Raw genomic sequence first — 15,405 nt, 5'->3', positions numbered from 1 at the left:
TTAATTTCTGTGCGCTGATAATGCACTCACTGCTGTGTGCCTTGGATGCTAATTGCATGAATGTTGGACCCACTTGAACTAACTAATCACAGTAAATCCAGGAGTAATGGTGATTATGCCATGGTTGGGTCTGAAACCTATTTACATACTGGTTTTTCATGTAGGAAAGGTAAGTCATGTTGAAATAGACCTACAGATTTGCTCTACCCAATTTCTGAAGATAGGAGCCTGGAGAGGAGAGAGGATGCGTAACCAATGCAAGAAGTGTTTTACTAGGGCATGAAACTGATGGGATGTGGTACAGCTCAGAAGGTCTCCTAGCATGAAGCAGCGGTAAAAGCTAACCCTTATGAAAGGCAAAACCATTTGTGGACCTGGAGGAGGGCCTGGCTGAGCATACAGGAGTTGTGTGTAAGGTAGCCGTGACCTGCCAAGGCACACAAAGCTTCTTACAGAGAAGGTGTTTACCTGGAGAAAAAGCTACTTTATGTTCCTTTGTGTTAGTTTGAATGCAGGGGTGAGGGGTGGTGTTAGGAAATGTAACTGCAACCAGTGGTGAACAAACCTGTACAATGCCTTTCTTCTGAAGGCTTTCTTTTGCCCGAGTATGGGGCACAGCGCTGGGTGGCTGTAACGTGATCGCTGTGGCTCTGTCCCGGTGGCTGACACGCTGCTGCATGCCACACTAACCGCGTGAGGCAGGAAAACCCTGCGGGGAAACTCAATACGGAGAGAATTACAATAGCTGGTCTTTGTGGCTGCAGGGGCATGTGTTTTGCTGTTGTGAGGCTGTACAGGGATAAATAAGGGGACAACCTGTTTAAGCAATGCAGCTGCATGAACTCTTTTTATGCTGCATCTGATGCCGTACAATGGCCAAGGTCAGAAACATTGCAAGGGTTCCTGAAGTGCCAGGTTGCTTTCACACCTTCAGAGCAGCAGGCACACTGCTTAATGTCACGTTTCCAGGGGGAGGGTGTCCCTCCACTGAGTAGAGCTGCCTCTTGTTATATGGATGTGTTTTGGTGGAACAACTCTGTGGAAGTGGATCCAAGTCAAGCAGGTGGTTCAGAATAAGTAATATTTCATTTTTATATTGTTATGCTGAAGATAATCTGAAAATGAGCATAGGTACAGACCTTCTGTGATACAAAGGTGTATGAAATACTGTTTCTAATGGGATGAAGGTATATCTCTCCAGTGCCATACATTCTCATTTTATGGAAGGGAATTTCAAAAACATCACCAAAACAATAATCTAGTGCTTCAGAAAAAGATCTATCGTAACTGTGGTAGCCAATTCAATTGTGGTTCTTTTTTTTTTTCTTAATTTGAAAATGAAAAAAATATAGTTTTAGCTTTAAAATAATGTGATTTTGGCTTGAAATTTTTACTGAAATGGAAGAAATGCTGGGATTTTCCATTGGTGCTCTTTTCTCTTCCACCCAGCTAAGCGTCTCCTCCCCTCCCAAGCAGGGTGTACACAGCACATCACAAGCAGATAATTATTGCTAAGAGACCCAGATTGTTCACTTTCAGCTCATGAATAAAGCCCAAAAGGGTGGATGGTGCTACAGAATTGCTCCCATTCACTGTCAGGCACAGTGTTATCATTAGTTTTGATTGACTTTGCTTTTTCTCAGATCCTCTGGGATTTTTTCCACATGTCTGACTGCTGTTGAGCAAAGAGCTGAACATATTTTTCCTGATCACTGCCATGCTGAATCTGACCACTGACAGTATAAGTCCTTTTGCAACTCATTAAGTCATTTCTTTGTTTTCCCTCTCAAGATTTTACATTTCATAAGCTACTTGTACATCTGTGTTGGCCCTTGTCAGGACAGTCTCCTCTGTTGCAGTATTTCTCATGTATGCTACGAAGGAGCAGGAGAAATTAAACAAAATCAAAGTCTAGAACAGTATAATGAACAGTTCTCTTCATCTTTCCAAAACTTATTTTTTAGGTTTCATGACATTCTGTGATGGTTAGGAGGGCCTGGGGCCCACAGCCTCACCTCAAATACATGAAAACTTTTGACTGTTCAGACTGCTTGCTGTTAGACCATGTCCCTTTCATTCCCACTGGGGGTAGGATTCGAGGAGAGAGAACTTACTAGTACAGTGCTCCAGAGAACAAATTGAGTTCATGAGGTCAAATATGAGTATCTGAAGAGGAGGTAAATCGTTCAATGCAGACACAATTTCCTATTTTTCCCCCATGTACAGCACCACGCACACTCTAGTATAGCCAGGTGATACTGAGCAGTTAATATAGACTGTTTTTACACTTCTGTGCCTTGTACCATCATGGCTACTCGATGCTTGTACCTGTGATATATGGGAGATTTACAGCCTTTGTATAAAGACGAATTTTATAGCTTGCTTTGTGATGATAGAAGCTCTTGGTATTGGTCATACTAATTATCCTTCAGTTCCTCAGGGCAGTTTGGAAGAACTAAAGGGCATAAATATCGCAAGTGGATTCAGTTTTAATTATGCAAAAATTAGTTCTTGTTGAATGATATTCTGGTACTGGAATAATTGTAGACTAGGGATTGAATAGGAAAATATGGGTTACTTTGTTGTATTGCAAGTGTAACTGGTTGTCTGGGACTGAGATTGTTTTCAAGTGAAGAGTAAAAGATGCTGAATAGATGTGTGGAAGCTTCAGCACTGAAATAGTCATTTGCTGAGGACGGAATAAGAAGTGAACACAGGAAAAGTACTGTATCTCTGTAAAGCCATTAAAGACTAATCTTTACTCTCTTCTGTGCCTTACCACTTGGCCTAACCATTGATGGATGGAAATTCGCTTGCTCAGTTTTGCCTCTAAGTTGCTTCTTTAGTCCCTCTGCAGAAACCCCAGTATCAAACTTGGCATTCTCAATATAAAAATCCATTTTTATAGCCACTTGCTAATGTCTCTGCTCTTGCAAATCTCTTTCCAGTTTCATTTGCTTTCTGTGAATGAACATTAAAAATGCAGTTTTGGTTTTGTGGAGTTTGTAGATCTGTAATTTCCCATCTTCATCTTTGAACCTCAGGACTTATTTTAAAATAATAATAACATAGTAAATTAAGAAGTGGAATATTCTGTTATCTGTTCTTCAACTGCTGAGAAGAAAGTGGGGGACAAGAGACATTGCTTTTATTTGACTAGATAGGTGCAAAATAAATTCAGATTGAATATTTGGTGAATGATTTGTGTGTTACTTGTAAATTTGTACTGAATTGATTTAATAGTTTTGGCTCAGAAAAATTCCGGGTAGTGGAACTGAGGTTTTTTGGGTGGTTCGCCCACCCCCCACCCCACCCCACCCCCAGCCTGTATTAGGATGATGAGAACATTTCCTTCTGAGGTATAGAAGACATTGGCTGAAATGTCTCTTTTGCCTGAAAGGTCTGAATCCATGTCTGTCTTCTGACTTATGCTACTGCAAGGATGGGATATTCTGAGCTGGGGTTATCTTTCCTGTTTTTCAGCTCTGTCGATCTGAAAACTGAGATATTTATCAAGCAAGACAGCAAGTGTTTATGTTGTCTGAGAGGATGAAGATTTTGATTCACACATCTGCTCCAGTGCATGTATAATGGCTAAATTAGGAACTCTGTCTTAAGTTTTATGCCACCCTAGAAAAGCTGATACGCCTGCAGTAAGCCGCTCTCCTGGGATGTAATGGGTTTAACTTTCCTTGAACTAAGGAAATGCTCTGCACAGTAGGATATTGGATAAAAGGGAACGGCCACTGCTTTCTACTTTTGTATTTATGTGCATCCTTCATTTCTTTCTAAGTGCTCAAATCTGTATATTTAATTTTGGATTTGGAAGAACCTTTCATTTGATCTGAATACAAACAAAAGCGTTATGAGGTTTTATGCATTCATGTTTGGTTTTGTTCAATGGCCAAGCCAAGAAAGATGTTATCTACACAGTCTTACATTTGACTTTCTTTGCAGGGGCAGTGGTGGAATATTATGGGGGAAATATGAGAACTCTCTCAGTGCTGTCTTTCACCACAGCCGGTGTTGCAGGAGATCTTAAACTGCTATAATCTGTCTGTTGTTTTTTTTGCCAGAGTGGATCCAGCCGAGGTGTGGGACAGCTTCTGGAGCAAAAGGTGACCGAGATCCATGTTATATTAAGCACAAGAGCATGAACTTTAGGGTAACGATTTCATTACATCTTACAAGAGACCTCATTGGACAGCCTGTCTAAGACATACTTTACGTACAAGGACAGGAAAATTATTGCATGATAAAACTCTAATACTTATCTTCCATTTACATTTTGGAATATACTGTTGTAAGGAAAATGCCTAGAGTAACTATTTGTGAATGAAAACGTACATTAGTCCTCAATTCTAAAGTGTAATTGCCAAACTGCTGGTGAAATGTTTTGCTGTCAGGGCTGCTTGCATAGAATCTGTCAGTTTGTCAAAGAGCCTTTAATAACTCTCTTGTTTTTAGAGCTCTTTGCTTCCAAACTGTGCATGCTCAGAGAGAATGTGAAATAGGGACTTGTAAAGCAAAGTCATTTCTCAGTCAGAGGCACCCAGAACAAAAGGACCCTTTTGTTTTATTTTTCTGGCAAGATCCTGAATAGTAACTCTGAAGCAGTTTGGGCTACTCTTTGGAAGCCTGAAGTATCTTTGAACTGGCTTCCATGCATTGGGAATATGAGAATAGACTTACAAAAGAGAATACAGCAGTGCTGATGTGAATATCAGAGCAAAGAACTGCTTGAAGTTCACATTATGCTCAATGAATGGTTCTCTCAATTTCAATGAAGTATTTTTGTTTCATGGAGATGTTACAGAGCTTTCTTCAACTCCACCCCCACCACTTTGCAAATGCCACTTCATTTATGCAAGGTACTCCTGGTTATTTGTGGTGGCAGGAGACAGAGCAGAGAAGGACGATGACACTGGGTGGCTGTGAAAAACAAATACAGATAATACAAAACATATGCAAATAATTTTATAAAAATGCAAAGTAAAAGTGTAATGGAGATGAGATATCAGTGAGCTAATACTCACCTGAGCCAGTTGGACACTTGCCATATGAGCCTGGTTATTTGGGTGCAGAGTCCAAGCTGGCTCTTCCTGGAGCCAGCACAGATGCCTCTGTGCCTGTAGCCTGTGTAGTCCAGTGCCTGGGTACTCTGCCCATGGGTGGTGGTAAGTTGACTGGCTTTGATGTTAATGTATTTTCCAAATCTTTACTGGGTCCTTTAATGCTACGCTTTTAGTCTCAGCCGAGTGTGTTGAACCCACTCTTAAGGCTATAAAACTTTCTCTTTGGTAGGGGATTTCCTGTCTTTGGGATGAAATGTGTGGCTTTCCTAGAAATATCATGACAGTGCTTTCTACAGGATGGGTGCTATTCTGAGATTTCAGTTTTGAATAGACATGATTGTATATAAGTGTCATTTGGAGGAAACTGAGAAAACAAACCCATGAACAATGTTTTCAGGGTGTGTAGGAAAGCTAGCAAGATGGGATAAATTGGAGAGGTGCCAGGAGATTAAACGAGAAGTAAGAAGTAGGTGCTTTCTTTTAAATGTCTGAATTTCCCATTTTAGTTGGATGTGAACATGCTTGTTCATCAAATTTTCATTAATAATATGTAGATCCTCTAGTAGGTTTTTGTAGAATAGGACTTATAAATTCACAAAATAAAAGCAAGTCTTTTAATGGTAAACTAAGGCCAAGCAAGAACTTGGTGTGAGCATGTGCACATCTTTTTGTAGTGTGCGTGAAATGCTGAGCACAAGTTCATGACCGGAGTGAACTGAAACATTGGATGGAGAGATGCATCCCTGCTCCCCAGCATCTGCTGTGGACAACTGGATTGCTGCTGAGTGTAGGCATCCTCCGACCACATACAGCTGCCTTTTACTCTTTTTCTTCTTCATCCTAGTAAGCTGACTTTCACTGCAGTTTCAGAGCAGATGGATGGTGGCTTGCACAAGGCTCTCTCGGTAGCCTGTCCCCAACTTCTAGAAGTAGTTGTCTTTCCACAATTATATAAGCTGGGATAAGATTTTAACATAAGGCAAAAGCTATGTCTCGTGCCTTTGAACTACAACAAACGTCCATCTGTTGTTTGAATGCCATTTGGAACGCTTAACCCCTGCCAAATCCTGCTGCCTTTGAAGTCCATGGGAGTCTTGCCACCAACTCCAGTTGGGATAGGATTTAGCTGACAAAATTTTTGTTTGCCTTTGTTTCACATAATTTGTATGTGGACTCTAACAGACAATAACATCTACTTATGATTAGGGCTGGGTGAGGGAAGAGGGGATTTATAAGCAATATGTATCTCTGGCCTAGTGATTGAGAATTTTATAGTTCACTGTATTTTTTTGAGGTTATAATGCCAGTTAGATTTTGATGTTAATATCTGCTTTTCTCATTCCCTTTTGGGAATAATTTACTGGTCGTATGTCTTGACAAAGGGAAATTTAATTACATGAACTTGGACATCATACCAATTATTTAAAAAATCAGTTATTCAAGCAGTGCTGCTTTTCCTGGACAGTGGAGAAAATTTACGCATGTTAGGAAAGACAGATAAATGAATCCAGACACTCCTTGTAGCGAGTTATTGTATGAAATATTTAATAGATCCTTCAGTAACATATAGTTCTACACTTGTGGAATGTATAGTCTTTTATTTTTGGATCACTTGCACGCTTGTTATGCATAGTACACTTTTAAGCATCTGCTTAGGTATTGCCTGCACTTAGTATTTTCAGGATCTGTGATTACACCATATGCTACCATGGAGAGGATTATGCTGTCAGTGTTGTGTCAGAGTAGCATGGAATTGCAGTCTGGTACATAATTAGAAGGATATATTCAGGAACATTTCTTAGGTGACTGAATTTATATTGATTATTCAGAATAAGTGCACATCAAATTACAGACTTTGCATGTATGTAAGAAGCATACATACACTTAAAATGTCACAGGCTGATAGGGCACTGAAAAAATATGGAAGGATGAGCAGAAATAGTTTGTGGACCAGATCAAGTGCTCAGAACAGATTAGGGAGAGGTGTTTTGTGCAAAGTGATTTTGTGCTTAGTGGCCCGTCATCTTTCTTAGTGCCAGACTGTTCCTGTCACGCAGATTAGAAATGGCTGGAGGGTGGATTTGGACAGCTCTGAAGGGCCATTGCAGCATCCAGCACCTACGAGACACAGCGGTGTGTCTCTTTGGCGTTGGGTTAGCAAGGAGAGGCTGGTTTCACGTAGAATATTTCGTATTCGGGAAGAGACTATGCTTTTCTGGTACGTGCTAGATTTATCCGTGGCAGGATAAATCAAAGCTGTCCTAGAGCTTCCCAAAAGCTGGCCCTATCAGCTGCTGCAGCTCTGGCGCTGGACAAAGAAGAAGAAAGGGTCTAAATCGCCCAAGATAAAGGCTACTCTGCTTTCTGCTGGCAGAAAAAAAAATTGGTTGAAGAGAGTCTCCTTTTAGCCTTTGCTTTTTCGCAAGCCAGAAATGCAAATCATAATAAATGATGTGGTTTTGATCCAGAATCTCCAGCTGTTGTTTTAAGGAGACATTGCATATATGGGCTCATATTGAAAACGTAATGGATAATATAAAATAAGTGGTTCCAGATTGTGGGAAACTATAGCTTGTTATTTAGGGTGCTGCAGAATTTAACATGAGACTTAAGTGTACTTCCAAATGCTGTACTTCAGTGCCTTGGTGGCTATCCCTCACTGATGAGATGCAAACCCATATAACTGAAGAGCTTATTCTTGTATTTCTTCTCCTACTAGATGCTAGATGGGAGTTTCAGGTGCTTATCAATGTACAATTTGACCTAGAAGGAAACATATTATGCGTTTTGAGGAGGAATCATTGTAATTGTAGAAAGAATAATTATTCCTAATTTACATGGGACTGGTTATACCAGATGTGTTGTCTGAATCTCACCTGATTTTTGTATCACTGTGTCCTGGTTTCAGCTGAGATAGAGTTAAGCACTGTGAAGCCGTTGAACTCACTGGAGTTTCTGACTTACAAACCTGAAAAGAAGAGGAGAATCGTGGCTTCTGTTTGTAAGGTTGTATGTAAGACTGAACACAGCACTTGTCATGGTTGCCCTGTGCAGCTACTGAATATTTCATATGAAGTGCTATTTTGAGTATCTGATTAATTATTTAAAGCTAAACATGGTTTCTCCTCATGACATATGAGAGATTTGTGAGTGAGAAAGGCTAAATTGTATAGAATATTGTTGCCAAAACCACTTCTTGTTTGCAGTAATCTGCTAAAGCCAGATGTATATGAGCAGGGATGAAGGTAAGATTAATCTCTTAGATAAAACTAGGCACTGTAACGGGGATTTATGAATAATCATTTAGACCAGCTTTGTGGTCTGTTAGGTTCAGCGTCCCGTCACTGCTACTAGCCACTCCCAGGTGTTTCCTAGAAAAGTGAAAGAAATCCATCTATAGAGCTGATTAGATTTATTTATTTTTTTTAGATTGTAGTTAAAATTAATCGATCAGAGAAATCTCATTGGTCCTCCTTTATCTCCAGATATATCTTGCTGATTTATTTTCAGCTGTGTTATATGCTGCTGAAGTCATAACTAAATAACACTGTTTCTATTTATTGATGTACCCTTGATAAGCTAAAACACAAACTATTACTAAATATATAAACTATTGAAGCACCAATTATGAGGCACCTACATGAAAAAAAACCTGATATTTTATGTTTCAGTCCTAGTATCCCAGCCTTACAGACTTTTTTAGTTGTCTTTTACTGACAGCCTCATTTATTGACAAAATCACATTACAGGTTACATTATATTGCTGCTTTTTAAGGTTTCTGGTAACAACCTTTTCAGATGGGTACCTCACCTAATTTCAAATTGGTGTACTCGCAACAGTTGCTTTATATACCTTTTCCATCATACAAGAAAATATCTAGCTTTTACATTCAATTGATCATTATGCTTTGTAGTACATACTTTTCCTGTTCTAAGAGATGTGGGGACTTTCTTGACCAAAAAAAAAAAGCAAGCGAGTAGAAGTATACCTAATGATGGATTCTGTTCAATTCAAAGAATTGAAGACATTAATAATCTGATCTAGAGTTCATGTAAACAAATCAGACTTGGGATGCTGCAGTTAAATGCATGCTTAAGACTTATGGGAGAGCGTGGCTCTGGCTTTAATATGTTACACTAAAGCTTATAAAACTCATTCCTTACTGCCATAGTCAGTGATGTTTGGATGTAAATTTAAACTGAGAAGCATCGTTGCATCCACACATTTCTGTTCCATTAATGGGGGCTTACATTTATCTCCCTATTGTATCATAGATAATGATTACGGGTAGGTCTAGTCCCATAGTGCTGTGTATCAGATTCTCATTAGATCTGTAACCTTGCCGTAATATATCGCAAGAAGGCAGAGGGAGGCAGCACTGAATGAAGTACCTTCCATGGGTCTGTCACCTCGCCTCTGAGCAGTGCTGAGCTTGTGAAAGTGGGTGACTAGCCTCCTGGGATCTCGTCTTTCCCTGCCTGCCTTGGTGGTAGGCTCTCTCCATCCTTCAGCTCTGGGAGGCAGGCAGGCATGCGGGCAGGGAGAAGCACTGGTCCCTTTCTTCCCCCATAAAAAGAGCACCCTATGTTTCTTTTGGATTAGCCCACATCGTCTTCGATTACTTTTCCAAGCAATTGTATCTATGGGTATGTATCCTTAAAATTAATCTCATACCCTTTAAATTTTTTGAGTTGTAACACAGGTTTTCCAGCTAAGCAGCAGTAGCTGAAAGACTGCGCAAGGTTTAACTGAAACATGAGATGTTTTTGACCTCCTCTTCACGAATGTTTCCTAAACTTGAAAGTGAGCATGTGTGGAATCCACAAGATGATTCTTTTATACATAACTTGTGCCATTACAGCAAAATAACTGTTTTCATATGCATTACAGCAAAATAATAACTGTATTACAGCATTCGTATGCATTACAGCAAAATTATTCGTATGCATTACAAAATTATTCGTATGCATTACAAACTATTCGTATGCATTACAAATTATTCATATGCATTACAGCAAAATAATAACTGTATTGCATTACAGCAAAATAATATGTATTCGTTCATTAGTGTAAAAATATATACTTTGGTTGTCTGTGGATCTCCTTTTTCTCTGAAAATATTTGGAGACAGTTGAGATTTAAAGATTATGTTTGATATAATATGCTTAAGAGGGGCTTAGAAGAAAAAAGCCGACTTGGATTATAAATTGTTTGGTTTTCTTTTGTTATGGCTAAAGGAGCATGTGATTTTTCTTTCTAGGTAGCGGTGGTACATGTTGCTTCTCAGGGCTGCTGGGTGATGGGAAGTTTCCTCTCTAATAGTTTGAGTGGGGCTATTAATAATATTTTGTAGAGAAGCTGTTGAAATCTGTGAATATGCACCATGTAAAGTGTCACGCTTTTCAAAAGCGGCACAGGAGAGAAGCTGTTGAGAATCGAAGTCATGCTTGTGTACTGTTCTTGGGATTGAATGGTACTGTCTTTCCCTTAGTTTGTTTCTTCTGGAGGGTAGAAGTCCTTCTGTGAGCTAAGGAATTCTTCATTGAGCTGTGCTTCATCCAAATGTGTTCAATGACATTGAAGTGGTTTTAATTGTAGGCTGCAGGGGGTGGGGGCATTTGAGAACACAGGTTGCTGCCAGATCTGTCAGTGTTTTATCTGAAGAATTTCTATGAGGGGAGGGTGCAAGTCTTCTGAAGGTTTCATACGCTGTAGTAACAACCATTGGTTGGCAGTATTTAATACTGAAAAGTATTTTTAAAAGTAAGCTTTTTGCAAAAGTTTGGTTTCATATGTCAAAATGAACATATCTGAGGGCTTTTCAGATTTAACCCTCATTTCATGTAGAAACTATCCATGTGGTGCTTGCAGCACCTGCACAGTCTGATTAAAAAAAAAATGATGTTTTCCACATCTTTATGCTCTCTGTCTTTTCTATTTTTTCTTTCCCTTCTAATCTTTTTCTGCCTTTGCCTGTGACAATTTTTTCCATTCCTTTAAGCTGTATCATTTCTCCCACTGGTTGCCTGCCAGCTGGCTATCTGCTTTTGAGGATGGGGCATCTGTAGGTGAGACAGGTCAAGCTGGCAGGTGTTCCCACTCTAAATTGAACATCATGGGACCAAAGAAACAAAGCTTTTCTTATTTTTCTTGGCCTTATAAGTGGTCCTTTCAGGATCAGGCACATGAAAAGGTTTTGGCTCGTTCTGTTTTAGGCTGCAGGACATGGCACACTGTAAAAGCAGGTTCAGATTTGGGTTGGGTACGATTTCTTGCCCACATAACTCCTTGCAGCAATCCCTATCCCCAGGCCCTGAAGTTCTTCTCACCTTGCCACCTTCTCTTCCCTGCTCCTGCCCTGGGAGGACTTGGGTACAGCAACAGCTACCCACACGGGGAGTGATGCTGGCAGAAACCCACCAGGTGCTTCCTTCATAGGAAGCAGGCAACTTGTGGAATAAGAGGGGATGTACAGTAGGGATGCGGTCTAACACAACTAGCCAGCTTTCTGTTACCTCTGATGTTACGAATCATTAAGCCTTTCCCCAGCACCACCAGCTGCAGTGGGCTGTTGCTAGCTGTTGAACGTAGCACGCATCAAGTCTGCTTCGCCTGCTTGCACTTGAGGCTTCCTCTGCTGTTTACAGACAGCTGCAAATGGGTACTTTCAAAGGTGAATGTATTAAATAGGTCTTACACCTAATGTTATCTGTGTTTTGTGTTGTCAGTGTGGGTGGCTTTGGGGGGGGAGGTGTTGGTTGTTTTGTTTTGGGTTTTTTTTCATAGTCTAAGTTATCCTATTCTGTTACCCCAGATAACTGAGTTGGCTAAGTGCTGCCTTTTGTGGACAATTGTGCCAGGATTTATGAAGAGCAGTAGGGCATTCCCCATTGGGTGCTAGGCCTTGCACAAACACATCTAAAGCATCAGCGGTGCTAATAGGAGTTTTGTCACTGACTTCTCCCAAGTTCAGGATTTTCCATGTGGCTTTAGAGAGAGATCTGGCTTTGCAGTTGTTGTTCTTTGTCTTTGTACTTAGCTTGTATATGACCTGTGTTTAACCTGAGTGCTCCTGATATAAAGCTTTCTATACAAGCTCTCTAGTTTCTTATGTCTCAGCTTGGCTGCCTAATCAGGAAGAGGATTTTTAAACAATTCTTTAGTAGGCATAAGAAACAAGTGTGCTTAACATAACTGCAAGTGTGAAATAAGCAACCTTCTGCTGAAAGTTCATATGCCAAACACAGCTAATCCACCATATGTGTGACCTAAAAAGTACAGACACATGGATATTCTTCCCTCCCCCAGTCTCTTAGCCTTTTCATGGCTGCTGCAATTGTGAGTAGTCCAGTAACACTATATGCTTGATCGATGTATGGGATCCGTGATGGTATTTTGCAGTTAGGGTTGCTGCATTGCATAGCATGCCTCTAAGTGAAATGAAAGGAATACCATAAGCTTTTCAGCTGTGACATGCCACCTCAGCAGTGGTATGCCTTCGGGAAAAAGAGGAGTGTGACAGCCTTTCAGGAGCCCAGGATGCACGTTGCATACCAGCAAATATTCTGATCTTGATTCTTATTTAAGCATTTTGTATGTTCCTGATGAGTTTTCCGTACAAAGGATATGAATCTGTCCTTGCTCTCCAATTGCATCTGCTGTGGCCCCTGGAGTTACCCTGGTTCCAGCCTGAAGGAGAGAAGACAACTCATGGTGCCCTGGACTATAGGAAAAATAATATGTATTTTAGAAAAGGATGCATTTCTTGGGCATAGCATAGGGGAGATATGGCTGTCATACTCTTCGGATTTGTTTCCTTGCCTCCAAAGACCAATTACAGAAGATTAAGCAGTGCCCAGCCCTGCACCCCCTGAAGTCATTTGAGGTCTGATCCTGCACAGATGTCACATAAATGGCAGAACTTTTACTCATTTGCAAGTAGGTCAGTGCCCATCATGGGTCCCGTTTTGTGATACATCATTTGTGTCACTTATTACGTTGCTGCAGGATGTAATACGTTACCCATTTATGTCAAGATTGGAAAAACAAGCAAGGTATGTACTGTGTCATAGCCAATGTGTAAGCGTGTGCTCCACGACTCTGTTGTAGACAGAATACAGTTTGGCCAAAGTTAGTATAATCTGTTCATTTGTATGCACAGCTAAGATTACTGAAGAGTAGCTTCCAGATAAGGATTCATTTAGGGAACCGTGGCAACTGCTTAATTAGCTATAGGTATGGCTTTAATTGCAGTCTGTAGCCAATAAAGAATATGTTTGCTCTATAGGAAGAGGCAAAGGAATAGAATATGTGCATGAGGCAGTTTAATGTTTAAAGTACTATTTGCAAATACAAGCTATTAAAAAAAGTGAATCATGCTGGAAAATGGTCCCAAGCCATAAAATATTAATTGATCATTAAGTCGTTGTAAGAGGCACTGATATATACCCTGTATCTAAATGTGTCCCCTTTAACTTCCATCTGCTGTTTGTGTACACCAGTGACGAAAAAATAATTTTTTTTTCTTAAGAACCAGAAGGTAACAAAGCGTTTGCATTTTATGGAGGGTGTGATGCACAAAGGCTGATCAATATTTCACCAATAAGAAAGTTTGTATTAATGGAATGATGGCATTAATGTTTAAGGTTTTTCAAAGCTACTTGGAAAATGTCCTTCACCTGTAAGAGAGGACAGCACTCTAAGAGACATGGTTGCCTTTAACAGTCTCAGTTCAAAGTCATAATGTTTGGGGACATGGCAGGTATGGAATATAGTATTACTAATTTTATATCAAAGGCTTAACTACACCTACAGTATAAGAGAATATACATACCACATGGATAAGGAAGTTAGGAGATGGCTTGAATCTTTCAGCCCAAAGGTGGACAATCTGGAGAAGTTTTTTAGCTTGCAGGCAGAGAGCTGGAGTGACGATTATTGCAAGGTCTGGGCTGGGGAGAGCTCTCCAAGAGACAGCAGAATCCAGGGTGCTTTATGTGCCTGTACAGGGGAAGAGCCCCAACTAACAAAGTGTATCTGAAGGGTGCAGCAGCAGATAGAGGACCTGAAAATTATTTAGCAATGCAGTGATGATTCTTCACGTGAAAATCAGACCTCCCAACTGAAAATGGCACTGTGTCCTGTTGTTCAAGCCCCCCTTGGGGCAAGTTAAGTAGGGGAAAAGGGAAGGAGTGGTCCTCAGCTGATGCACATATCTGTGCATCCATAATATTAATTTACAGTATCAGCTTTATAGCAAGTAAATGGTTGTATTGATCTGCAATATGTACATAAGTCAAGAGAAACAGCAGAGCAAGTGCTGAAGTCTGCTGGACTCTTTCTTGTGCTGCTTATTGTTGTTTTCTGTGTGTATACTTGACAACTGTTTTTCTGGGAAAATTTGATTTTGATAACAAACAATCTGCTGTGAAAACATACACAAATGGTACCTACATTACTTAAATATTTAACATGCTAGAGCAGCACTAAAATACTACCCACCAGTACTATATATACACTGTATTGCTGTATATTTTCCAAAATGGAAGTCTGAAGGCCATACGTTAAAATAAAGGAACATGGTTTTCCCCAGAAGGTAACAAATTTTCTCTTCTTACCACAAGTGCATTTAGTGCTCCTCTTCCAGTGAGAAGAAAATGTCACAGTTGGGAAGGAGGTTGGAACTAGGACATATTTGCCCACTGAGAGGACTAGATTTCTTGCTCATTTTTTTCATTTGCGATTTCTAGCCTTTCTGAATACAGACTAATAATTTCTGATGCATTCTAGCTCTAGTAGGACTTTTTGGTAGTGTTGATTCTTCCATTAAAGAGTGAAACTTAACAAGCTATGCTAATGTAACTGACCCAAGGAATATGAAAGTATATATTCCAAAATTAATACCTTAACTTTCTGAACTGTGGGAATATGTACCCGCTGTTTCAAAATATTCTGTCAGGGAAAAAACAAACAAATTTCTTTTTTTTTTTTTCTTCCTAACTTTTTTGTTTTAAAAAAGCCAGTCCCCAAATTAAGGAATGGATGAAAATTAAGGAGGAAATGTCTGCTTGACTTACAAGTGCTAGATGCTGCTTCTTTGCATTTAAATTTGTGTGTGCTCTGACCTGGTAACTACCAGATAATTTGTATTTATATTCTTCTCATGGATATTTTGGGTTCTGTCAAACTATTTCCCCTTAGAAGGTGAACTTATAGCAAGTAAAAAGCATGGCCAAACAACAGTATTAGAGAAGATTATGTCTGCCTCTAAATGGTGCACTACAGGTACCAGTTTCATTGTGTATTTGGAATTTTTGTAAGATGTTTTGT

General features: G+C 39.9%; 1 protein-coding gene across 2 annotated transcripts in view; it reads left to right on the top strand.

Moving 5' to 3' along the window:
- LOC140647861 (poly(rC)-binding protein 3-like) overlaps window positions 1-15,405 on the top strand; it is a 560,741-nt gene that overhangs the window by 143,098 nt on the left and 402,238 nt on the right. For both annotated transcript variants that reach the window (XM_072852964.1, XM_072852965.1), the window contains exon 3: window positions 4,077-4,118. The gene's annotated coding sequence lies outside the window, so the exon portion shown is untranslated. The remainder of the gene's footprint in view (window positions 1-4,076; window positions 4,119-15,405) is intronic.

The sequence above is a fragment of the Ciconia boyciana genome, chromosome 2, assembly GCF_034638445.1.
Source record: "Ciconia boyciana chromosome 2, ASM3463844v1, whole genome shotgun sequence".
In the NCBI taxonomy this organism is placed as follows: Eukaryota; Metazoa; Chordata; class Aves; order Ciconiiformes; family Ciconiidae; genus Ciconia; species Ciconia boyciana.
The sequence above is the reverse complement of the archived record's forward strand: the minus strand, read 5'-3'. Positions and strand labels throughout refer to the sequence as shown.